Below are 24,113 nucleotides of genomic sequence, written 5' to 3'. Positions count from 1 at the left end.
TTTTCATTCCTATAGCCTGCCCGTATGTATTTTCTTTGGACCGTGTCTCCCCTTGGTGTTTTGTTGTGGTATTGCAAATGGAAAAGCGGTCCCAGTAAATGTTTCAGTTGTGCATGGCATGCAGTGTTTCAGTTGTCTGGGGTTAGTCAAAGCTGAATGTATGGCATACAATTGTATATATATTTTTGACTAACCAATCATCTTTATTGTACAAACATGCACAACATTTGGAGATTTAGATTTCTAGGGATGCCTATGATACATGATCAAATGTAATGGCATTCTGATTATTTTATCCACCTATACTGTGGAGAATACTGCATGTCCTGGAAAAGTCTTTCCTTTTGGAGGCCCTAAGCAAGATTTGGTTTGAAGGGGGGGGTCACTTTGGATGCAGAGCATTTTAGTGGCCCCCCTCTTGATGGTGGAGAGACTTTTTTTCTCTTTTTTTAAAAAAAAGTACATTTCCTGTAGTTCTACACATTTTGCCATGGGGTCTCACATGACAAAATTCTAAAGTATACTTTGGTATAAATACAGAGAATGGTATATTTTATACTATCGTGTTCACTGTAGTGTTTTAACATTATTGTAGTGTTTTTGCGGACATGACTAGTATACTGTAGTGTGTTGGTGGACATTTCTGTAGTATACTGTATTTACTACAGTGTTTTTATTTTATCTTGGACATGTGGGCGCTTTCTCATTGAGGAAACCTACAGGACAAATACTAAAAGAGCACATTTTCCAAAACCTGTAGGTAGGACTGGAGTCTGAATGGGTAGTTCAAAGTTTCTGCTCTTTTCTATAACCTGTAGGGAACACAATATATACACAATATACTTGGCATGTAAGATTTTTTTTTTTTTTTTTTTTTTGAGGACATTACTTTAGTATTTACTAGTGTTTTCTGGGGGGATAATACTGTATTTCCAATAGTATACTACAACATTCTATAGGAAGTACTACACATGATCGAGGGATACTTGTGTTGTGTATTCTACTTTATAAACTGGGTGGTTCAAGCCCTGAAAGCTGTGGTATATCACACCATATACCACATGTAAGAAAAATGTACTTTTTACTCTTCTAATTACGTTGTTAATCTTTTATAATGGCAGTAAGACACCTTGTGGGTTTGTGATATGTGGCCAAAATACTACAGCTAATGGCTTTTTCTAGGCACTCCACGTTGCGTTGTGCATAAGAACAGCCCTTAGCATATTGGCCATATACACTATATATACAAAAGTATGTGGACACCCCTTTAAATTAGTAGATTTGGCTATTTCAGCCACACCTGTTTGCTGACAGGTGTATACAATTGAGCGCACTGCCATGCACAGCTCAGTGACTTTCAACATGGCACTGTCATAGGATGCCACCATTCCAACAAGTCAGTTCGTCAAATTTCGGCCCTGCTAGAGCTGCCTTGGTCAACTTGTAAGTGCTGTTATTGTGATGTGGCAATGTCTAGCAGCAACAACTGCTCAGCCACAAAGTAGTAGGGCACACAAGCTCACAGAACAGGACCGCTGAACCACGTAGCAACATCAGCCCAACTGTATTCTCGGTTCCCCCAGCCCGCTATGCGTTGTGGTCTGGCCAGCACGCAACACTGTAGCAGCTGGTAGGCTACAATAAGAAAATGAAACTTTTAACCGTAATAGAGCTCGCCAGCTTGTAGTCCTATTACCCTGAAATGGGTTACCTCTAGTTCGTTCAGCCATCTCTAGGGGAAAATTAATGGGGAAAGAATAGTATTTTGGAATAAACACCAAAAATAAGGTTTGAGGTTAATATAGGCTTTGGAGATTTTATTTGTTTTATTCTATGATATAATAGCAGTTAACATGACCACTACATAAATGCTTTAAAATTCACAAAAAGTGACGTTAGCTGATGAATATTATCTCATAGAACAAAACATATAATATCTCCGAAGGGTGAACTTCCCCTTTAATTATCTATAAAAGATTGTACAGTTTTATAACCACCTATAAGTAATTATGCACCCTTCTAGTCAGTTTCAGAATACATTAGAAGTGTATTATAAGGCATTAAAAAGAATGTATACATGTACTTCATAGAAAGTGTTACCCTTAGATTTTGTGTTCCTCCCAGAGTTTCCTTTTTTACACAACCTTAGACTTTGAACACCTACTTCATATATTCTAACTCACATTTGAGAAGGTTCATTATTTGATTGTTTCCATATTAAGGGGCCTAACCTAGGAACAAAAATCTGTCCTCTCTTGAAGATGTTCTCTCTCTCCCTTACCTCCCTCACTCGCTCCCTTTAACCCTATTCCTCTTGCAGAACCAGGAAGTCCCTCCCCCTCCCACACACTCTCTTCTGAGCAAACAAAACTGATCTGAGTCTCTGTGTCTGTCTGTTTGCGAGTGAACAACAGTTTACATGTCTCAACAGGGAGTTCTGCTGGACCAGGACCTGTTCTGTCTGTCTGGATATACTAAAGGAGCTGGTTACTGTTAACTGTGAACACATTTACTGTAGGGGCTGTATTGAAGGCTGCTGTGATCAGGATGATGACAAAGGGATCTACATCTGCCCCCATTGCACACAGACCTTCACTCCAAGGCCTGCTCTGATGAAAAAGAACATGTTTGCTGAGGTGGTAGAAAAACTAAAGAAGATGGGACTCCAGGCTGCTCCCCCTTCTGCTCTGTGCTATGCTGGACCTGGAGATGTGGCATGTGATTTCTGCACTGGAACCAGAAAGCCCTCATGTCCTGTCTGGTATGTCTGGTGACTGCTGTGAGACTCACCTCCAGCCTCACTATGATATTCCTTGACTAAAGAAACACAAGCTGGTCAAAGCCACCGCATATCTGTGGATCTGTTGGGGTGGTATGAAAATTATAGTGGGTCTAGGGTGTCGGGCAAGATGGAGGTGAAATGATCCTTAGCTAGCCTCTGAAAGCACTTCATGATGACAGTTGAGTGCTACGGAGCGATAGTGAACAGTGCCCTCTGCTGGTTCGAAAATTAAATCACAGTTTGACTTGTGAAATACCTTGACCACAACAGACGAGTCATACTTTTTTGACATGTTCTTTCCAGCCAATAAGCATATTTCTGATAAAACACTGTATTGAAGTCAATAGTACTTGTAGTTATCTGTGTGGATGTAGATAGGGTAGGCATATTCTACAACACACAGCAGCTGTTCTCTGCCTGACTGTTGGAGTCTCATCACTGACACTTTTGTCTGGGGTTTGCCATGCTCTGGACAAAGTCCTTGCGAGTTGTGTGTGTGTGTGTGTAGAATGCATGATACGTTTCAATTGTGTAGCAGTATTTGCAGTCCATCAAACTGCTTCTGGTAGCTATCTGACTCCTTTGCTGGTTATGTCCACTGTGTGTGCACCTGCTCGTGCACAGACAGACAGCTGGGATAAAAGTAGCAAAGCCTACCATCAGTAACACACTGCGCCGCCAGGGACTCCAATCCTGCAGTGCCAGACGTGTCCCCCTGCTTAAGCCAGTACATGTCCAGGCCCGTCTGAAGTTTGCTAGAGAGCATTTGGATGATCCAGAAGAAGATTGGGAGAATGTCATATGGTCAGGTGAAACCAAAATATAACTTTTTGGTTAAAACTCAACTCGTCGTGTTTGGAGGACAAATAATGCTGAGTTGCATCCAAAGAACTCCATACCTACTGTGAAGCATGGGGGTGGAAACATCATGCTTTGGGGCTGTTTTTCTGCAAAGAGATCAGGACGACTGATCCGTGTAAAGGAAAGAATGAATGGGGCCATGTATCGTGAGATTTTGAGTGAAAACCTCCTTCCATCAGCAAGGGGCATTGAAGATGAAACGTGGCTGGGTCTTTCAGCATGACAATGATCCCAAACACACCGCCCGGGCAACGAAGGAGTGGCTTCGTAAGAAGCATTTCAAGGTCATGGAGTGGGCTAGCCAGTCTCAAGATCTCAACCCCATAGAAAATCTTTGGAGGGAGTTGAAAGTCCGTGTTGCCCAGCAACAGCCCCAAAACATCACTGCTCTAGAGGACATCTACATGGAGGAATGGGCCAAAATACCAGCAACAGTGTATTGAAACCTTGTGAAGACTTACAGAAAAGGTTTGACCTCTGTCATTGCCAACAAAGGGTATATAACAAAGTATTGAGAAACTTTTGTTATTGACCAAATACTTATTTTCCACCATAATTTGCAAATAAATTCATAAAAAATCCTACAATGTGATTTTATGGATTTTTTTTCTCATTTTGTCTGTCATAGTTGAAGTGTACCTATGATGAAAATTACAGGCCTCTCTCATCTTTTTAAGTGGGAGAACTTGCACAATTGGTGGCTGACTAAATACTTTTTTGCCCCACTGTACATGTATTTCAGTGGAGGCTGCTGAGTGGAGGATGGCTCATAATAATGTCTGGAATGAAGTAAATGGAATGGTATCAAAGTGGTTTATTCCATTGACTCCATTCCAGACATTATTATGAGCCGTCCTCTGCTGATATAGTGATGTGTCTGTCATATTGAGGTATTTAGCTAAAAACCTGATCAACCAAATGGATAGGTGTAAGCAATTATGGTTATTCCAAATGGCCTTAACTAGGTGTCTTCACTAGACAGACATAGGTGTGGGAAGAGAGTGGAAGACAGAGAGAGAAAAAGAGAGAGACAGCAGTGCAAATGTACTTAGACTTGTGTATTTCAACAACTCTTCTCTACCAAACTTGTTAGGCAATCATATGTACCTATGGGGGAAGGATGGCCAGTCACACAGGAGGGTGATTTTTATGGGGGAGGAGGAGGTAATGCTGACCGAGATATGTGCAGGCCATTTTGGAGTGATGCGTATGATTGCCAAAATCATCCTACGCTTCTTCTGGTGGAATTGTCAAGGAGGTGGCCAGCTGGGCAAGTGAAATAACCTTTTGTTTATCAATCACATTCTATTATATCTGAAATTATTATGATTTCAATGAATGTCATATCAGAGAGCACACAATGTTTCAATTTGTCACTTTTTGCTTAAAGGTCAGTACCCTGTCTAGCCTGCCAGACATTTGAGAGGGTGAAGACTGTTGAGCCGGAGCTGAAGCCCATCAAAGTTGTTTCACCATGGCACATGATCGGTAAGTGTCCCCATTCAAATTTTGCCCTGATAAATAGTTTTGTAGTGGTTGCTTTATTTGACCACAGCAGAGTTTTTAATATTATAGAACGTGTGTGTGTGTGGAACAAGGTACGGATGTTATACGTGTTATTCTATCACCAATGGTTTTGTTTACTTATTTTATACAATTTGTTTTTCCACGGTACATAATCAGACATTTCAGTATCTTACATTGTAAATAGATATCGTTTTCCTACCCCCTCCTCCAGGTTTGGTGAATGGACCAACCAGACCCTCAAGACTACCATGGGCAAATCCCTTGATTGGTACCAGGAAGGGTGGTCGATCAACCTGAAGGTAATTCTCTTTGCAAACAACAGCAGCATCCCGGCCTGCACACAACAGCAGCATCCAGGCCTGCACACAACAGCAGCATCCAGGCCTGCACACAACAGCAGCATCCAGGCCTGCACACAACAGCAGCATCCAGGCCTGCACACAACAGCAGCATCCAGGCCTGCACCTAGTACGGACAGGAGCCACAGCTGTTGACTGAGGCAAACAATGCAATAATATGCACACAAAATGTCTGGTCACATTTGTGTTTATGTATTGGTTCTTTGTATTGGGGAAGAATGCATTTACTGAAATGTCAGTCCTCCAAGGTTTTGCCATTGCAATGCATTTATACTACTTCTGACGTTTGCTTTGTGTTACGCCCCTGAAAAAGGGGAGAAATAATCACGAGAGTGATACGAACTTGTTTCCTCAATAATAACTTTTAGTGCAAATAATTTTACAAAAGTAACACATTTTACAGAACAACAGATCTACAGGAATAGATAGTCTTTAGGGTACAAGGCTTATTCAAGTCACAACAGTATACACTAATTCACTGAAACAGATACTAATTTCAATATAACTGTCAAGCACAAAGCTCTAACTCAGTAAACCACAACTCAATTTATCAACAGGCAATAAAGTGTTTGAAAAACCATTATACAAATAATACCGCAAAATATCTTATTAACAACGCACATGTTCATTCACAATCGACATAAAATGGCAGCTACTCTCAGTACGATAATATTCTTCGCTACAACCGAGCAGGGCTCATATTGTTAGAGTTCTAATTCTAATCTGGTATCAGGATAAATATGACACTGAGTCACCGATTGTATACTATGTATTTTTTATTAGCTAAGCAATAAATGGTAAATGCAATTTTCGTATATATGGGCTCTCTGTCCCACCTCGCAGGGCAAACAGAGAACTGACTTGTTCTTGACAAAGATATTATAAATATACTCTGACAGAAATAGTTCCTGCTTCCGAGCCGGCCTGTCAGAGTAGAGACTGGGCGTGGTTTAGACTCACCCAGCCTATCGTTGATTGTTGGTGTAGAGCTGGTCTCAGCCCCCGGGCGCTCCAGTTGATAGATGTAACTGTTGCTGTGAAGAATATCTATGCGCTCATGCTCGATACCGTTATCTCGCACCTGGCTCCTGTTATCTAACAAAATACTGTTTGTTCTCGCAACACTACGTTCTGAATGTGCTCCCCCCCAACTCATTGCACAGTTCCTGTCTTCATGTTATTCTGTATTTTTCCATCATGAGAAAGGCCCATGGCCCTGAAACTGTTAACAATGTTTCAAGTCAGCTATGTTGCATAACACATACATACATCCACACAAGCCAACAGCAGATAATATTCAATCACATATATGGTAACGGGCTATAGTGCATAACACAGAATCCTCATAATATTGCTCTCTGCAAACTTAATTCTAACTTCCTCAAGATGTTACTAAGACGCACCTTAAACACTCTTGACATGTTAGCGAGTTATCACATTCAAATGACTATTTTTATCATCAATAACTGTCCTGAAAAAGGGGAGAAATAATCACGAGAGTGATACAGTCTTGTTTCCTCAATAACTTTTAGTGCAATGAGAGAAGTGATTTCCCCGGGAATATGGGTGGAGACCAGCGCAATCGATCTCAGGCTCATAGATTAAGAACATTTAGTAGATCACAGATTAACACTTTTAGGCACCACAAAATAAAGTAATCAATATAACGTTTACACATTCCTCTCACAATTCGTACCCTTGATGGATTTGAACTTTAACACAATTATATGAATGTTATCAATCTCTATCAACTAATACTGAATGCATGATATTTTTAACCTTAGATGTTTTAAGATCCTCACATACTATGAACTTACTAATACTTTTTAATGTATAACAGGCTATGAATATTTCCTTTAACCTGTCACATTTGCACTGGGACAATATATTTTAGGCAATCCTGCACCTGTGTTCTCATAATTGGGAGAATCTTTGAAAGAGAAGCCACTTTTTCCTGTTTCATCATTTATCATGCATTACAGGTTAGTAGAGTGCAAAAATACACTGAATACCACATATAATGGTTTTGAACAACATAGTAATTGTAATAACTTTGTACTAGACAGAAAACGCATATCGAGTGTGAAATGAAATGATGGCGGTGCATTCCTTTGATCAAGAAAAAAACTAATAGTTAACTCCTGAATTTCTTTTTAATAGACACTCCTGACAATATCCTAAGTGTTAAGAGAATGTAATGTTGTAACTGTGATGTTTAAGATCTTTGTAATTGTTGTACTGTAAATGTTTGCTTTTGGTTAGCTCCGGGTCAACTACAGTCAACTAACTTTACATAATTATAACCTAAACAGGTTATTTAAAGTTAAGAGTAAATGTGTTTGGGGTATAAATCTAAAGAATTCTAGTATGTGAATTGGTTTGGAATTTAATATTTTTGTTGTGTGAATTGATGTATTTTTTAAAATATATTTATGAAATACTATCAGGGATTTGAGACAAATGATTAAATACACTTTAAAGAAAACATTGAAATACAATGAAAAGACAGAAAAGGATGATTTGTACTTGAGAGAATGTATTTGTAATATGAAATATAACTGCATTTATTCCTGTTATCAATCAAGGTGAGACTGAACATCGACAAGACTCAGGAGAAACTGAAGGGGAGCTACCGGAGCAGAATCAAGAAGGGGACCAAGTGCTACGACATCCAGGCAAGAAGGATGAAAGGAAGGACGAAAAGAAGGACGAAAGGAAGGATGAAAAGAAGGCGAGACCTGGGAAACTTTGCTGCTTTTCGCTCCTAGCTGGGGTCACCATCTGTTAAAGTGAATGTAAAGAATCTCAGATAATAACTATTTGCATTTGCACACAAAATAACCTGAAGCTAGTTTTAGTTTCCCCCCCGGTGTTTGACGTCGCCGGTTTACTGTACTAACCACCAGTCCTGGCAACTATCATTACGCACACCTACGCTTCATCATGAGGCATACTTGCACTCCATTACCTCACTCATTACCTCCCCTTTGGCACTCCTTTAGGTTCTTTCCCCAGGTAGTATTGTTTCTGTGTTTCATGTCAAGACGCTACTCCTACGTTGTATCGTTCCATGTTCTTTGTTATATTAAACTTACCACCTGCTTTTCGACAGAATACTGCCTCACAAAATGGAAGCAGCAGGAAATCAGAATCATCTCCTAGACGGTCGACGAGCAAGGATATCTACTTCGTCAACAGCAAGACCAACTGGCACAACTGGGGACGGCTATGGAAGAGGTTCTTCGCAGTGTTCAACGTCTCGAACATACCTGAGACGCGTTGCCTTCTACTACTGGAGGGTAGTCGACCCAGCGAGCCAGCCCATTTAGCAACCCGCCCAGGTCAACAATGCCCGTTTGTCCCTTCCAGATAAATATGACGGCACATCATCTAAATGCCCTGGCTTCCTACTACAGTGCTCCCTCTACTTTGTGCACCAGATGGGAGACCCCACGACCGAGAGGTCCAAGGTTGGAGGGCGCAAAGGACCCATTCGTCATCCTCACCGACCATCAGAACCTGAGGTACATATGGACAACGAGGAGGCTGACTCCACGCGATGTAAGGTGGGCTCTTTTCTTTATGAGATTTGACCTCACGCTAACCTATTGCCCAAGTTCAAAGAACACCAAAGCCGATGCCCTGTCCCGTCTCTACGATTCTGGAGAGGCTCCTGTCCAGAATGTATCCATAAACCCTTCCTCTCGAGTCGTAGCCCCTGTGGTCTGGGACGTAGATGTGGACATTCGCCAGGCTCTGGAGAGGGAGCCCGCACCCACTACCTGTCCTCCTGAGTGCATGTACGTTCCCATGGGGTTTAAGGGATGGGTTGCTGACCTGGGTGCACACAGCTGTCGTCGCTGAACATCCAGGTACTTCTCATACTACTCAATCTGTCTCCGAGAAGTATTGGTGGCCTACCTTGGCGCAGGACGTTATTCGCTACATCAACTCATGTTCCTCATGTTATGTGCTCAAACCAAATCCTCCCGGCATGCTCCAGCAGGGAAACTCCTTCCCGTGCTTCATGGTGAGATGCCGTAGTCACTGGGAAGCTGTAACCTATAGGTCACCTCCTTGACCTTGAACGGCCCCACAAACCGGGGGCTCAGCTTCTTGCTGGGCAGAAGGAGTGGGAGGATCCTGGTAGAGATCCAGACACAATCCCCTGGATGGAACGCCCTACACTTCTGTGAAGCCCAATAGACAAAGTATGTTAAGCTTTGGTTGACATTAGCAAGAAATGGTAGTTCTCCTGAGTTCATAAAAATTTACCTCTTCAATTTACCTCTTCAAATTACTTTAGGATCGACTGTCTGATTCCCCCAGGAGGTATCCCGTCCACCAGAACCAGTGAGTTCGAATCAGTCTGATTGTGCTCTGAGTTGGAGGGGGAACAGCTTGAGGTAGGCTGTACCTTCCAAAAGTGTTAAAGTACATATAACACTGCGCTAGTCCATCAAATTTTCTCACAGTAAGTGTAACCTGTGTGTTTGCTTGTTTACGTCTCTGTCTCCTCCCCTGTTCCCTTTAACTCTGCTCCTGTTCTCCAGGACCTGGGGTTCTGCCCAACACCCAGACGTGGATCCACCTGATGTCCTCCATTACCTGTTCTCCAGGACCTATGGGTTCTGCCCAACACCCAGACGTGGATCCACCTGATGTCCTCCATTACCTGTTCTCCAGGACCTATGGGTTCTGCCCAACACCCAGACATGGATCCACCTGATGTCCTCCATTATCAACCACCCTCCAACTTTTCATTACATCAGCTACTGTTATTGTCATGTTGTCATTATCTGCTAAGAAAGAGCATGAAAACTATCATACTGGGCATATCATGTGAGATACACAGATGAACTAAAAACACTAGCACTGCAAACACTCAGAACAAAGAGAGCACCAGTGCCTGGACTTTGCAGTCTCCCTCTTCAAGTCCCCCTTATGAGACTGGCTGTCTGTTGAGAACACGTGACGGGCAGAACCTCCCATCCACACAGCACCCACCTTCTCTCTATTCCACACACCAGAACTTACTTAAATATTGGCAGGTTGGTTTTCACAGCTGTTTCACAAGGTGGTCATTGTAAGTTGTAAGGTATCCTTTGATGGTATATAATTGTTCCACATGATTCATTGTTGTAGGGTGTACTAATGAGCTATGCGAGATAGAAAAAAATGAATCATACTAGAGGACTACTGAAATTATATTACTTCAGTATAGATGAGGGAAACGCAGGTTAAAATAAGAACATGACAGCCAGACAAGCCAGTGTATGAATCAAACAGATTGGCATAATCTAAGGTAAGTAACAATGTCTTAAGTTGATTACTCATTTTCTTTGCTATTTCTGAAAAGTAGCAATGTTTATTTAGGACATGGATTTCATGTTGTAATGTTAACAAGGTACCCAAAAGTATTTTGAAGTAATGTTTACATTTTGTTAGCTAAACAAAGCTTGTTTAAACAGCGACATTTTTGCGGAAGTCAGCCTTGTTTGCATAACGATGATGAAAATAATGTAATTTACACTGTAATGATCTCCAAAATTCTAATCATTAAGTCATCACACCGTTGATATAGCAACGGACGCTAATAGTTTATTGATTCCCATTGTGACGCAGTGGCACAGGTTTTGAGGGAGCATGTAATTGGCAGGCTGACTGAAGGAATGTCCACCAGAGCTGTTGCCAGCGATGTAATTTCTCTACCATAAGCCGCCTCCAACATCTTTTTAGAGAATTTGGCAGTATGTCCAATTGGCCTCACAACCGCAGACCACGTGTAACCGCGCCTGCCCAGGACCTCCTTACTGATATCAACATTGTGAACAGAGTGCACCATGATGGCGGTGGGGCTATGGTATGGGCAGGCATAAGATATGGACAACAAACACAATTACATTTTATCGATGGCAATTTAAATGCACAGAGATACCGTGCTGAGATCCTGAGGCCCATTGTCGTGCCATTCATCCCCTGCCATCACCTCATGTTTCAGCATGATAATGCATGGCCCAATGTTGCAAGGATCTGTACACAGTTACTGGAAGCTGAAAATGTCCCAGTTCTTCCACAGACATGTCACCCATTGAGCATGTTTGGGATGCTCTGGATCAATGTGTACGACAATGTGTTTCAGTCAGTTCCCACCAAAATCCAGGAACTTCGCACAGCCATTGAAGAAGACTGGGACAACATTCCACAGGCCACAATCAACAGCATGAGGTAAATGGTGGTCACACCAGATACTGACTGGTTTTCTGATCCATGCCTATACCTTTTTCAAAAAGCTATCTGTATTCCCAGTCATGTGAAATCCATAGATGAGCGCCTAATGAATTTATTTCAATTGATTGATTTCCTTATATGAACTTTACCGCCCTTGCTGTCTCTGCCTGGCCAGTTCGCCCCTCTCCACTGGGATTCTCTGTCTCTAACCCTATTACAGGGGCTGAGTCACTGGCTTACTGGTGCACTTCCATGCCGTCCCTAAGAGAGGTGCGTCACTTGAGTGGCTTGAGTCACTGACGTGATCTTCCTGTCCGGGTTGGCGACCCCCCTTGGGTTGTGCCGTGGTGGAGATCTTTGTGGGCTATACTCGGCCTTGTCTCAGGATGGTAAGTTGGTGGTTGAAGATATACCTCTAGTGGTGTGGAGGATGTGCTTTGGCAAATTGGGTGGGGTTATATCCTGCCTGTTTGGCCCTGTCCGGGTGTATCGTCGGATGGGGCCACAGTGTCTCTCGACCCCTTCTGTCTCAGCCTCCAGTATTTAGGCTGCAGTAGTTTGTGTTTTGGGGCTAGGGTCAGTCTGTTATATTTAGAGTATTTATCCTGTCTTATCCGGTGTCCTGTGTGAATTTAAGTATGCTCTCTCTAATTCTCTTTCTTTCGGAGGACCTGAGCCCTAGGACAATGCCTCAGGACTACCTGGCCTGATGACTTCTTGCTGTCCCCAGTCTGTCTACCTGGTCATGCTGCTGCTCCAGTTTCAACTGTTCTGCCTGTGGCTATGGAACCCTGACCTGTTCACCGGACGTGCTACCTGTCCCAGACCTGCTGTTTTCAACTCTCTAGAGACAGCACGAGCGGTAGAGATACTCTCGATAATCGGGTATGAAAAGCCAACTGACATTTACTCCTGAGGTGCTGACCTGTTGCACTCTCGACAACCACTGTGATTATTATTATTTGACCATGCTGGTCATTTATGAACATTTGAACATCTTGGCCATGTTCTGTTATAATCTCCACCCGGCACAGCCAGAAGAGGACTGGCCACCCCTCATAGCCTGGTTTCTCTCTAGGTTTCTTCCTAGGTTCTGGCCTTTCTAGTGAGTTTTTCCTAGCCACCGTGCTTCTACACCTGCATTGCTTGCTGTTTGGGGTTTTAGGCTGGGTTTCTGTACGGCACTTTGAGATATCAGCTGATGCAAGAAGGGCTTTATAAATACATTTGATTTAACTCTGTAAGAACTTTGAAATTGTTGCAATTATTTTTGTTCAGTGCAGAAACAGCAGGTGTTTTGTTATCCATAGCTGTTTTCAGAGTTTGAACAGAAGTGAGAGAGATCCTAGAGATTGTAGTGTTGGCATAAAATCTGATATACCTCTCTTTCTTTCTTTCGTGCTTTGTTTTTCTTTCACTCTTTCTTTTTCACTCTCTTTCTTTCGCTCTCTCTTTTTGTGAGGTGGATGAGGGGGGCTTGGTTTTTAGCTTTCTAGTCTGTTCAAATTAAATAAAGTCTTAATTATGTTTTAATTATGTAAGTATTTGTGCCAAATTTGTAATTTAAAAGAATCACACACACAGGAGGGATTCTGACAGCATGACTCTTGCTCCAGGGAAATTGCAGTTTTTCTGAAAAGTGTTACCTCCAAACCTTCAACTATTTCTCACCTTATCACAACTACATTGTGTTTACAGCTTCTTGGTTTGGATTGTGTGTGGAATTGGAGTGTGTGTGCACGTTCGTGTGATAAAGGGACCATCTAAATTCAATTTCTTCTATACGCATAATTTCGTTGCTCTCTTGCCTCATCTGAAAGTTTCAGTCTCATCTGACTCCCATTGTTCTATGAATCCAGTCAACAACAACATCCTCCACTCTCAAATGCAAATCTTATTGTAAGTGGAGTATATTAACTCCAGGAGGGCACTTCGGAGAGAGAGGAAGGAGCGAGAGAGAGAATAGAGAAAGGTAGAGAGTGATTGGAAGAGGAGGCATAGCAGGTCTACTCTCAATGTAACTATATTAACCTTAGGAGTGCACTTTAAGAATATATGACAAAGGTACATTAGCATAAAACTCTCCTCCACCACTCTTCTTTCATTAACACATGCTTTCATTCCTTTCACCCCTCTCTGCAAATAAACTCTTCTTCTTACGCACAGACACCATACACGCAGGCACGCACATAGGCACAGACAGAGAAAAACACACACTGACAATTGGGAAATGCATTACAAGCTCACATATACAGGAATAACCATCTGCTTCAAACACATGTTTATTCAATTTGGAGTCATTAAGTGTTTGAAAATCGAGTTGGGGCTAACAAGTTGTGTGTGTATGCGTGTGTATACACAACTATGTAATCCATATTAATTTATTTCCAGTATACTTTATCTTGTAGTTCCTAATCCTGAAAATCCTCCCTTCTGTGCTTTAACACCTCAATCCTGGACTTGTGTTTCACCCCAACAGCAGTCCTGTCACGTGGTTTGGGGGTTGGGCTGGGGAAATGTAACGATTCTATTAGATGGTGATTGTTGGACTGACAGTCCATTAAATCGTCATGATCCTTTTAAACATAAAAAAAGGTAAGCCCTCTCTTCACCACTAGATGGCAGTAGTAGATCTTATCATATCCAGGATATGAGCAAGGATTGATCTGTACCCAGCACAGCAACAAGTGCTGTCTGCTAACCAGACTTAATTTTTCATTCCCCTCAACTCTCGTGTGTGTGTGTGTGTGTGTGTGTGTGTGTGTGTGTGTGTGTGTGTGAGTGAGTGAAATGGACGGCTAAAGATGAGCCACTGCAGTGCTTCTGACACTGTCCAAAAGAATGATGTTGAAAGCCGTCATGAAAGACCGAATGTTCATTAAATTCAAGGCTGGGAAAGACACACAGACAGACCCACCCACCCTGGCTGGCATCTATCAGCAGCTCATGCTCTGCATGTTAACACAGACTCCCTGCTACAGGCTGGAGAATGGGCTGGTTATGACTGTCATCTCTCCTGTCTACACATTACAAAAAACATGATTTCCCATAACTTTATAGTTCTTTAGGTGGAGTGGGCTCCATCGAATAGCTCTGTCCTCCCTATACCACAGAGAATACAGCTTTTTCCGCAAAATGTTGACTTCGTCAGCCCTTTGTAAGGAACCTCCAATAACAACCAACCTAACTCCATATTGAAATTCCCTCACCCACACAATATCAAGCATCAGTGTGGAGTGCCACCTGAACGAAAAACCCCTCATTTACAGTGAAACACCTGTTTACCGTTGTTGGCAGACTGAAAACAGCGGTTGTGAAGCAAATGGTGGAATTATTGTGACTGCAGTTTAGGAAGCGATATTGAGATGAGAGGTTACAGGAGACTCTGCAGACGATATGATAATGAATTCATTCAGTCGTCTGGCGCTAGGCACTAGCGCTCCTTGTTAGCTGTGTCTTTGGAAGAACACTAGCGAGAGACGGCTCCGGGCTTGAGCGGGAAGGGAGGACGGGAGGCATCTTGTCAGTGGGTATGGGCAAGAGTGGGGAAAAAATTAAGGTGAGACAGAGGAGGAATAGTGAAAGAGAGAGTAGGAATAGAATGAAAGAGAGAGGAATAAGAGTGAAATAGAGAGGAGGATTAGAGTGAAAGAGAGAGGGGGAATGAAAGAGATGATGAATAGAATGAAAGAGAGAGGGACATTCGAGTGAAAGAGAGGAGGAATAGAATAGAGTAGAGTGAAAGAGAGAGGTGGCGAGAAAGCTAAGTGTATTGAAATATGGTCTCAGTTTTAGTCAAGAGTTTGGACACACCTACTCATTCAAGGGTTTTTCTTTATTTGTACTATTTTCTACATTGTAGAATAATAGTGAAGACATCAAAACTATGAAATAAAAAAAGGAGTCATGTAGTAACCAAAAAAGTGTTAAACAAATCCAAATATATTTTGCATTTGAGATTCTTCAAAGTAGCCATCCTTTGCCTTGATGACAGTTTTGCATACTTTTGACATTCTCTCTACCAGCTTCATTAAGTAGTCATCTGAAATGCATTTCAATTAATAGGTGTGCCTTGTTGAAAGTTCATTTGTGGAATTTCTTTCCATCATATTGAATTTGAGCCAATCAGTTGTGTTGTGACAAGGTAGGGGTGATATACAGAAGATAGCCCTATTTGGTGAAAGACCAAGTCCATATTATCGCAAAAAACGCTCTAATAAGCAAAGAGAAACAGCAGTCCATCATTACTTTAAGACATGAAGGTCAGTCAATCCGGAAAGTTTCAAGAACTTTGAATGTTTCTTCAAGTGTAGTCACAAAAACCATCAATGAGCTATGATGAAACTAGCTCTCATGAGGACAGGAAAGGAAGACTCAGAGTTACCTCTGCTGCAGAGGATAAGTTCATTAGTGTTACCAGCTTCAGAAATCGTCAATTAGCTGCACCTCAGATTGCAGCCCAATAATTAGAAGAGACTTGCTTGGGCCAAGAAACATTTGACCATTGGAAAGCTGTCCTTTGGTTTGACGAGTACAAATGAGATTTTTGGTTCCAACTGCCGTGTCTTTGAGAGACACAGAGTAGGTGAACGGATGATCTCTGCATATGTGGTTCCCACGTGAAGCATGGAGGAGGAGGTATGATGGTGTGTGGGGCTTTGCTGGTGACACTGTCAGTGATCTATTTAGAATTCAAGGCACACTTAACAGGCATGGCTACCACAGCATTCTGCAGCGATACGCCATCCCATCTGGTTTGCGCTTAGTGGGACTATCATTTGTTTTTCAACAGGACAATGACCCAAAATACACCTCCAGGCTGTGTAAGGGCAATTTGACCAAGAAGCAGAGTGATGGAGTGCTGCATTAGATGAGTAGGTTTCCACAATCACCTGACCTCAACCCAATTGAGATGGTTTGGGATGAGTTGGACTGCAAATTTAAGAAAAAGCAGCCAACAAGTGCTCAGCATATGTGGGAACTACTTCAAGACTGTTGGATAAGTAATCCTCATGAAGCTGATTGAGAGAATACCAAGAGTGTGCAAAGCTGTCAAGGAAAAGGGTCTAAAATCTAAAATATATTTAACACCTTTCTGGTTACTACTTGATTCCATATGCGTTATTTCATAGTTTTAATGTCTTCTAATATTCTACAATGTAGAAAATAGTCAAAATTAAGAAAAACCCTTAAATTAGTAGGTGTGTCAACTTTTGACTGGAACTGTATGTAAAATCCTTTCTATGTTTGGGGGCTAGGGATTGATTTGTGATTGGGGTGATTGACCGATTGACATATAGACACACACATCATCGAACTACATTGCGAGGAGAAGAGAAAAGCACCAATGGGCCTCCAGATCCACCCGGGCTTTATCAGTCTATGTAATCACCAGACTTGACATATTTTGTACATGTTAAAGCCGTTAAGCTCCACTCTCTCTCAGCTCTTCTCCCATCTCCCCCACTCTTCCCACCCCTACCAACGACAGCCTCTGTAATTATTGAAGAGTTGACCACACGGGCTGAGGACATTGAGAGTGACGTCTGACGGTAATCCTGGCAGCGCAAACGTACTAGGAATACCGTGGGCTCAGATCTTATTGTGTGACTTAATGAGGCAGTGGGATGAGGAGAAGCGTTTTGAACCATGTCGTAGGACACTGTCTGTGTGTTCTAGACAATTTTGGTTCTGTTCCTGAGACAATGGTTATAGCAATCAAATATGCGGACGGATAGGGGATAACGTTTTTTGAATAAATGTGATGTGTATTTTCTCCTGTTCGTGGTGTAGTGGTATGAGTGGCTAACCGTTCTCCTAGAGAGCTAACCATCCTCCAAGAGAGCTGACTGTCCTAGAGAGCTAACCGTCCTCCCGGAGAGCTGACAGTCCTCCCGGAGAGCTAACAGTCCTCCCGGAGAGCTAACAGTCCTCCCGGAGAGCTAACAGTCCTCCCGGAGAGCTAACAGTCCTCCCGGAGAGCTAACAGTCCTCCCGGAGAGCTAACTGTCCTCCCGGAGAGCTAACTGTCCTCCCGGAGAGCTAACTGTCTTCCTAGAGATCTACTAGGTGTGTGGGCTTTTCTTCCAGCCCTGTTGTAATGCACTCAATTCTACTAATCAGCTGCTCATCAGGAACTTGATTGCTGAATCAGGCTGTGTTAGAGCAGGAATGCACACCCAATAGCCCTCCAGGTGGAGTGATGGCCACTGGTTAAAGCAAGCAATACAACGACTTGGGGCCCAATTGGGTCACAACTGGTTTCTGATATACACTACATGACCAAAAGTATGTGGACACCTGTTCGTCGAACATCTCATTCCAAAATCATGGGCATTAATATGAAGTTTTTCCCCCCCTTTGCTGCTACTCTTCTGGGAAAGCTTTCCACTAGATGTTGGAACATTGCTGCGGGGACTTGCTTCCATTCAGCCACAAGATTATTAGTGAGGTTGGGCATTGATGTTAGGCGATTAGGCCTGGCTCGCAGTCGGTGTTCCAATTCATCCCAAAGGTGTTCGATGGAGTTGAGGTCAGGGCTCTGTGCAGGCCAGTCAGGTTTTTCCACACCAATCTTATTTTTGTATGGACCTCACTTTTGTGCGCTGTCATGCTGAAACAGGAAAGGGCCTTCCCCAAACTGTTGCCACAAAGTTGGATGCACAGAATCGTCTGGAATGTCATTGTATAGTGTAGTGTTAAGATTTCCCTTCACTGGAACTAAGGCACCTAGCCCAAACCATGAAAAACAGCCTATGGCTATTTTTCTACTCGAGAGAATGTTTTTAAATGTCAAAATGTAAACAATAATTCTCATCGGACAATGTCAGTTAGTATCAAATGTTTTCTACCGTTTAATTCCTACTCAACAAGACCCAGTTGTCTAGTGAAAGTAACCTCGTCAAATGTTAGACTTGTCGTTTGCCTATCTTCACAGTCCTTTATTTCTCTCTCTCTCTGAAACTCTGTTGCTTTCTCTTTCTCACCTCTTTCTTTCTCTTAATTTTTCACTCACTCTCATTTGCTTTCTGTTTCTCCCTCCCTTTTATTCAGCAATCTGTTCTCAGGATAAGCTGATGATGAGGTGCTAATTAATTTAGCATCCCGAGCTATGTAAGGAGAACACACATTTAATGAGTGTGAGAGCAAGCAAGCGTATGTTTGTGTGTGAGCAAGCAAGCGTGACTGTGTCTGAACTTGCAGGTCAAATCAAATTGTATTTGTTATATGCTTTGTAAACAACAGGCATAGTCTAACAGTGAAATGCTTACTTATGGGCCCTTCCCAAGAGAGTAGAGAAAAAGAAAATAGAAATAATAAAACAAGTAAAACATGTAATAATAGAAGTTATAATGAATACACAATGAGTAACTAGAACTTGACTTTATACACAGGGTACCACTACCGAGTCGATGCGCAGGGGCACAAGGTAATTTAGGTTGATACAGTACCAGTCAAAGTTTGGACACACCTACTCATTCAAGAGTTATTCTTAATTTTATACTATTTTCTACACTGTAGAATAATAGTGAAGCTATCAAAGCGATTAAATAACGCATATGGAATCATATAGCAATCAAAAAAGTGTTAAATATATTTTAGATTTTTAGATTCTTCAAAGTAGCCACCCTTCGCCTTGATGACAGCTTTGCACACTTTTGGTATTCTCTCAACCAGCTTCATGAGGATTACTTATCCAACAGTCTTGAAGGACTTCCCACATATGCTGAGCGCTTGTTGGCTGCTTTTCCTTCACTCTGTGGTCCAACTCATCCCAAACCATCTCAATTGGGTTGAGGTCGGGTGATTGTGGAGGCCAGGTCATCTGATGCAGCACTCCATTACTCTCCTTCTTGGTCAAATAGTCCTTACACAGCCTGGACGTGTGTTGTGTCAGTGTCCTGTTGAAAAACAAATGATCATCCCACTAAGTGCAAACCAGATGGGATGGTGTATTGCTGCAGAATTCTGTGGTAGCCATGCTGGTTAAGTGTGCCTTGAATTCTAAATAAATCACTGACAGTGTCACCAGCAAAGGACCCATACACCATCACACCTCCTCCATGCTTCACGTGGGAACCACACATGCAGAGATCATCCGTTCACCTTCTCTGCGTCTCACAAAGGCATGGTGGTTGGAACCAAAAATCTGAAATTTGGACTCATCATACCAAAGGACAGATTTCCACCGGTCTAATGTCCATTGCTCATGTTTCTTGGCCCAAGCAAGTCTCTACTTCTTATTGGTGTCCTTTAGTAGTGGTTTATTTGTGACAATTCAACCACGAAGGCCTGATTCACGCAGTCTCCTCTGAACAATTGATGTTGAGATGTGTCTGTTACTTGAACTCTGTGAAGCATTTACTTGGGCTGCAATCTGTGCAGGTTACTCTAATGATCTTATCCTCTGAAGCAGAGGTAACTCTGGGTCTTCCTTTCCTGTGCCGGTCCTCATGAAAGCCAGTTTCATCATAGCGCTTGATGGTTTTTGCGACTGCACAAGAAGAAACTTTCAAAGTTCTTGAAATGTTCCTAATTAACTGACCTTCATGTCTTAAAGTAATGATGGACTGTTGTTTCTCTTTGCCTATTTGAGCTGTTCTTGACAAAATATGGACTTGGTTTTTTACCTTGTCACAACACAACTAATTGTCTCAAACGCATTAAGAAGGAAAGAAGTTCCACAAATTAACTTTAAACAAGGCACACCTTGTCTACCTCATGAAGCTGGTTGAGAGAATGCCAAGAGGGTGCAAAGCTGTCATCAAGGCAAAGGATGCCTACTTTGAAGAATCTCAAATATAAAACACATTTTGATTTGTTTAACACTTTTTTCGTTACTACATGATTCCATATGTGTTATTTCATAGTTTTGATGTCTTCACTATTATTCTACAATGTAGAAAATAGTACAAATAAAGAACTGTATGTACACACAACTAAGAATAAAGTGACTACGCAACAGGATAGTTGATAAACAGTAGCATCAGTGTATGTGATGAGATAAAACAGTTGGTGCAAAAATGATCCTTACAGATAGTCCGGGTAGCTATTTGGTCAACTCTAACTCACTATTTTATGACTTGGGTGTAGAAGCTGTTCACAATCCAGTTGGTTCCAGACTTGGTGCACACGGTGTGCATATATGTGTGTGTGTGTGTTAGCACAAATCAAGGCTGTTCCTGGTCCTTACCGACAGGGGGTGTATAAGTGTGTGTGAGACTGAGAAGTGTGAGTTTTTTAGCGGGGCTTACTGTGTCTGTGTGTGCCTAGGGCTGGTACCCGTTATTTTCAAGAGAGGGTAAGCACTCAAGAACTATAAGCTCAGCCCAAAAACCTCTTTCATATACATTTTACTTTCAGACTTTAGACATCTCTCCCTCTGTGTCTCTCTCTCTCCCTTTCTCTCTCTCCCTGTGTCTCGATGCACTTATCGATAAAGCCAATGATTAATGTGGGTTACTCCAATGCCATCGGAGGAATCCCAGAACATATTCCAGTCTGTGCTAACAAAACAGTCCTGTAGTTTAGCAGCTGCTTCATCGAACCACTTTTTTTATTGATCTAGTCACTGGTGCTTCCTGCTTAAATTTTTGCTTGTAAGCAGGAATCAGGAGATAGAATTATGGTCAGATTGCCAAATGGATGGCAAGAAAGTACTTTGTATGCTTCTCTGTGTGCGGCGTGAAGGTGGTCCAGAGTTTTTTCCCCTCTGGTTGCACATTTAACATGCTGAAATTTGGTAAAATGGATTTAAGTTTCCCTGCATTAAAGTCCCCGGCTACTAGGAGCGCTGCCTGTGGGTGAGCGTTTTCTTGTTTGCTTATGGCGGAATACAGCTCATTCAGTGTTGTCTTAGTGCCAGCATCGGTCTGTGATGGTATATAAACAGCTACTAAAAATACAGATAAACTCTCTAGGTAGATAGTGTGGTCTACAGCTTATCATGAGATACTCTACCTAGGCAAGCAATAGCTCGAGACTTCCTTAGATATCGTGCAACAGCTGTTATTTACAAAAATACATAGTCTGCCACCCCTTGTCTTACCAGACGCCACTGTTCTATCCTGCCGTTACGGCGTATAACCAGCCAGCTGTATGTTGATGGTGTCGTCGTTCAGCCACGACTCTGTGAAGCATGAGATATTACAGTTTTGAATGTCCCGTTGGTAGTTTAATCTTCCACGTAGGTCATCTATTTTATTCTCCAATGATTGCACATTTGCTAGCAGAATGGAAGGAAGTGGAGATTTTTTTGTTTGCCTACGAATTCTTAGAAGGCAGCCTGCCGCGTGGCCCCTTTTACTCCACCTCCTCTTCACGCAAATCACGGGGATCTGGTCCTGTTCCAGAGAAAGCAGTATATAATTCGCGTCGGGCTCGTCAGACTCGTTAACTTCTTGGTGCACCCATCCCGTTAGCGGGATCATTTTTGTCAACAACCGCTGAATTGCAGAGCGCCAAATTCAAATTAAATTACAAAAAATATTTAATTTTCATGAAATCACAAGTGCAATATGGGGCGGCAGGGTAGCCTAGTGGTTAGAGCGTTGGACTAGTAACCGGAAGGTTGTGAGTTCAAACCCCCGAGCTGACAAGGTACAAATCTGTCGTTCTGCCCCTGAACAGGCAGTTAACCCACTGTTCCTAGGCCGTCATTGAAAATAAGAATTTGTTCTTAACTGACTTGCCTGGTTAAATAAAGGTAAAATAAAAAAAATAAAAAAAATATAGCAAAACACAGCTTAGCTTATTGTTAATCCACCTGGCGTGTCAAAAGCTTTACAGCGAAAGCAAACCAATCCTTTATGTGAAGACATCTCTCTCAGCAGACAAAACATTACAAACAGCTAGCAGCAAAGTAGATTGGTCACGAAAGTCAGAAAAGCAATCAAATTAATCGCTTACCTTTGATCTTTGGATGTTTGCACTCACGAGACTCCCAGTTACACAATAAATGTTCCTTTTGTTCGATAAAGTTTAATTTTTATATCCAAAAACCTCCATTTGGTTGGCACATTATGTTTAGTAATCCACAGGTTCGTGCCTGTGGATGAATCAATCCTCAGGTTGTTTTCACAATAAATAATCAATAATATTTCAACCAGACCGTAGCTTTTTCAATAGGAGAGAATGAGAAAATGTCTGCTCCAAGCTGTTGGCGCATGCAAAACTCTGCTGGCACCCAGCCATCTACTGATGTGATGTGATCATTCTTGCTCATTTTTTCAGAATAAAAGGCTGAAACTATGTCTAAAGACTGTTCACACCATGTGGAAGCCATAGGGAAAGGAATCTGGTTTTAATAAGTTTTAAAATAAGTTAGAAACAAACAAAAAAACACAATTGGTTTGGTACACGTAAAACATCAGGCTTCTTTTCTGGCGCCATGTTGAAGTCAAGTATTTATCTTTTTGTTTTCTCATGATTTGGTTGGGTCTAATTGTGTTGCTATCCTGGGCCTCTGTGGGGTCTGTTTGTGTTTGTGAACAGAGCCCCAGGACCAGCTTGCTTAGGGGACTGTAGGTGATGGCTTTGTTATGTTTGTTAAGTTTTGGGAATCGCTTCCTTTTTGGTGGTTGTAGAATTCAACAACTCTAATTCTGCTCTGCATGCATTACTTGGTGTTTTACGTTGTACACAGAGGATATTTTTGCAGAGTTCTGCATGCAGAGTCTCAATATGGTGTTTTTCCCATTTTGTGAATTTTTGGTTGGTTAGCAGACCACACAACCACAAAGGGCAATGGGTTCTATAACTGATTCAAGTATTTTTAACCAGATCCTAATTGGTATGTCGAATTTTATGTTCCTTTTGATGGCATAGAAGGCTCTTCTTGCCTTGTTTCTCAGATCGTTCACAGCTTTGTGGAAGTTACCTCTGGCGCTGATGTTTAGGCCAAGGTATGTATCGTTTTTTGTGCTCTAGGGCAACGGTGTCTAGATGGAATTTGTATTTGTGGTCCTGGCAACTGGACCTTTTTTTGGAACACCATTATTTTGTTTTAACTGAAATGTACTGTCAGGGCCCAGGTCTGGCAGAATCTGTGTAGAAGATTTGGTGCTGCTGTAGACCCTCCTTGGGTGGTGACAGAAGCACCAGATCATCAGAAAACAGTAGACATTTGACTACAGATTCTTGTAGGGTGCTGCAGACTGTTCTAGTGCCCTCGCCAATTCGTTGATATGTGTTGAAGAGGGTGGGGCTTAAGCTGCATCCCTGTCTCACCCCACGGCCTTGTGGAAGGGAATGTGTGTGTTTTTTGCCAATTTTAACCATAGACGCATATCCCACGGTAGTTATTGGGGTCAAGTTTGTCTCCACTTTTGTGGATTGGGGTTGATCAGACCTTG

At 42.1% G+C, this 24,113-nt stretch overlaps 1 long non-coding RNA gene and 1 other non-coding gene across 2 annotated transcripts; one reads left to right on the top strand and one right to left on the bottom strand.

Moving 5' to 3' along the window:
* Positions 1-691: 691 nt before the first annotated feature.
* Positions 692-746, bottom strand: LOC118965408. The gene has a single exon (XR_005052734.1). It is a non-coding gene; the product is annotated as a U7 small nuclear RNA (small nuclear RNA).
* Positions 747-5,033: 4,287 nt separating this feature from the next.
* LOC118965317 lies at positions 5,034-10,135 on the top strand. The gene is made up of 6 exons (XR_005052670.1): positions 5,034-5,131; positions 5,382-5,469; positions 8,115-8,324; positions 8,642-9,740; positions 9,836-9,935; positions 10,083-10,135. It is a non-coding gene; the product is annotated as an uncharacterized LOC118965317 (long non-coding RNA).
* Positions 10,136-24,113: the final 13,978 nt, after the last annotated feature.

The sequence above is a fragment of the Oncorhynchus mykiss genome, chromosome 7 (assembly GCF_013265735.2).
Source record: "Oncorhynchus mykiss isolate Arlee chromosome 7, USDA_OmykA_1.1, whole genome shotgun sequence".
NCBI classification, from domain to species: domain Eukaryota; kingdom Metazoa; phylum Chordata; class Actinopteri; order Salmoniformes; family Salmonidae; genus Oncorhynchus; species Oncorhynchus mykiss.
Note: the sequence above shows the minus strand (reverse complement) of the source record. Positions and strands in the feature narration are given on the sequence as shown.